The sequence below is a fragment of the Erinaceus europaeus genome, chromosome X, assembly GCF_950295315.1.
Source record: "Erinaceus europaeus chromosome X, mEriEur2.1, whole genome shotgun sequence".
NCBI classification, from domain to species: Eukaryota; Metazoa; Chordata; class Mammalia; order Eulipotyphla; family Erinaceidae; genus Erinaceus; species Erinaceus europaeus.
This window is the reverse complement of record NC_080185.1, coordinates 74,927,264-74,930,741: the sequence shown is the minus strand read 5'-3', so window position 1 is coordinate 74,930,741 and position 3,478 is coordinate 74,927,264.

Sequence of the window (3,478 nt, the reverse complement as noted above, 5' to 3'; positions counted from 1 at the left end):
AGACTGATTGCACATCTTAAAGACCTAGAAGAAGAACAACAAAGGAACCCTAAAGCAACCAGAAGGACAGAAATCACTAAAGTTAGGGCAGAAATAAATAACACTGAGAATAAGAAAACCATACAAAAGATCAACAAAAGTAAATGTTGGTTCTTCGAAAGAGTAAACAAAATCGACAAACCTTTATCCAGACTCACAAAACAAAAAAGGGAGAAGACCCAAATAAATCGGATAGTAAATGAAAAAGGAGATATCACAACAGACACCACAGAAATTCAACATATCATGCGAGGCTTCTATGAACAACTATATGCCACCAAGCTAGAGAACCTGGAAGAAATGGACGATTTCCTAGATATCTACCAACTTCCAAAACTAAGTCAAGAGGAAGTGGATAACATGAACAGGCCCATCACAGCTAATGAAATTGAAACAGTTATCAAAAATCTCCCCCAAAGCAGAAATTGACTGAGTTTGGAGTATGGCACCAAAGTAAGAAAGCAGAAGTATACTAGAGTTTGCAGTGAGTACCTCCCTAATACTTCCTCTCCACTTTTCCAAGCTTTGGGTCCATGATTGCTCAACAATTTGTTTGGCTTTGTATGTTAACTCTCTTTTCAGTCACCAGGTTCCAGGTGTCATCAGGATGCCGGCCAGACTTCCCTGGATTGAAGACACCACCAATGTGTCCTGGAGCTCAGCTTCCCCAGAGACCCATCCTATTAGGGAAAGAGAGAGGCAGACTGGGAGTATGGACCGACCAGTCCACGCCCATGTTCAGCGAGGAAGCAATTATAGAAGCCAGACCTTCTACCTTCTGCAACCCACAATGACCCTGGGTCCATGCTCCCAGAGGGATAGAGAATGGGAAAGCTATCGGGGGAGGGGGTGGGATATGGAGATTGGGCGGTGGGAATTGTGTGGAGTTGTACCCCTCCTACCCTATGGTTTTGTTAATTAATCCTTTCTTAAATAAAAAAAAAAATCTCCCCCAAAATAAAAGTCCTGGACCAGATGGTTTTACAAATGAATTCTACAAAACCTTCAAAGAAGAAATAATACCTCTACTTTTAAAAGTTTTCCAGAATATTGAAGACACTGGAATACTCCCTGCCAGCTTCTATGAAGCCAACATCACCCTGATACCAAAAGCAGACAGGGACACAGCCAAAAAAGAAAACTACAGACCAATATCTCTGATGAACATAGATGCTAAAATACTGAACAAAATTCTAGCCAACCAGATACAGCAGTATATCAAAAAGATTGTTCATCATGACCAAGTGGGGTTTATCCCAGGCATGCAAGGTTGGTTTAATATACGTAAATCAATCAATGTGATCCACCACATCAACAAAAGCAAGACCAAAAACCACATGGTCATATCAATAGATGCAGAGAAAGCCTTTGACAAAATACAACATCCCTTTATGATCAAAACACTACAAAAAATGGGAATAGATGGAAAATTCCTGAAGATAGTGGAGTCTATATATAGCAAACCTACAGCCAACATCATATTCAATGGTGAAAAACTGGAAGCATTTCCACTCAGATCAGGTACTAGACAGGGCTGCCCACTATCACCATTACTATTCAACATAGTGTTGGAAGTTCTTGCCATAGCATTCAGGCAGGAGGAAGGAATTAAAGGGATACAGATTGGAAGAGAAGAAGTCAAACTCTCCTTATTTGCAGATGACATGATAGTATACATGGAAAAACCTAAGGAATCCAGCAAGAAGCTTTTAGAAATCATCAGGAAATAAAGTAAGGTGTCAGGCTATAAAATTAACATTCAAAAGTCAGTGGCATTCCTCTATTCAAACACTAAGTTAGAAGAAATTGAAATCCAGAAATCAATTCCTTTTACTATAGCAAGAAAAACAATAAAATATCTAGGAGTAAAACTAACAAAGGAAGTGAAAGACTTGTATACTGAAAATTATGAGTCACTACTCAAAGAAATTGAAAAAGACACAAAGAAGTGGAAAGATATTCCATGTTCATGGGTTGGAAGAATTCACATCATCAAAATGAATATATTACCCAGAGCCATCAAAACACAAGTAGAACCTGAAATGGAATTGGAGTATTGCACCAAAGTAAAAGACTCCGGGGTGGGTGGGTGGGTTGGTAGAATACAGGTCCATGAATGATGATGAATGACATAGTGAGGGTTGTATTGTTAAATGGGAATCTGGGGAATGTTATGCATGTACAAACTATTGTATTTACTGTTGAATATAAAACATTAATTCCCCAATAAAGAAATAAATTATAAAACAAACAAAGGAAAAAAAAAAAAGAAAACACAAGTAGAACCTGAACTGTAATTGGCATATTGCACCAAAGTAAAAGACTCTGGGGTGGGGGTGGGGGTGGGGGTGGGTGGGTGTGGACAATACAGGTCCAAGAAGGATTCAGAGGACCTAGTGGGGGTTGTATTGTTATTATAGGAAACTGGGGAATGTTATGCATGTACAAACTATTGTACTTACTGCTGAATGTAAAACATTAATTCCCCAATAAAAAATAAAAATTAAAAAAAAGAATGAACTGCATTCTTCCAGAATTGGGGTTGAAGTTTTCGCAGGTATCCCATACAATGACGTTTTTATTTCAGTTGACAAAAACATTATTTATTTATACAAGACCTTACTGGGAAGCATAGAAATTGCTTCTAGATTTTTCTCCTTGACTGGTATTCATAGAATTCTGGACAAAGGAACACCTTTACCCAAAGAGAAGAGGGGAGAGGAAAGGGAAATAAGATAAAAGAATGAAAGGAAACATGGAAGGAAACTACGTTTTGGGAACCAGTTACAACTGCATAAAAAATAATACAGAGCAAAACCACAAGGGAAGCCCGGCCACCTTTTGGGGGTGGCGAGAAGAGGAAGCAGCAAGTCTTTCTTCTTTTTAAAAAAGTTTTTATTATTATTTATTTTCCCTTTTGTTGCCCTTGTTTTTTATTTTTGTTGTAGTTATTATTGTTGTTGTTGATGTTGTGTTGAGATAGGATAGAGAGAAATGGAGAGGAGGGGAAGACAGAGATGGGGAGAGAAAGATAGACACCTGCAGACCTGCTTCACCGCCTGTGGAGCAACTCCCCTATGGGGAGACAGGGGTAAGAACCAGGAACCTCATGCTGTTCCTGGCGCTTCAAGCCACCAGCGCTTAACCCGCTGTGCTACTGCCCGACCCCCTCTTCCCGCTTTTCGTTTGTTTCATGGCCCCACGGGATTGGTCAGAGCCGTCGCGGAGTCCAAAGGCGCAATGCGCATGCGCAGGGGACACGCAGGAGTTGGCCAGCTGACACAGACCACAGAGGACTAGCTTTCCCCCCCTCTCCCCTCCGCCCTTCCCCACCGCCTCCAGCCCTGTCCCGCGAGAGCTTTATTCCTCGGGTAGCTCCATCCCCATTGGTCCGAGCCACTGGGTCTGCCCCACGTTGTGCCTGCTTCAGAGTCCTAGT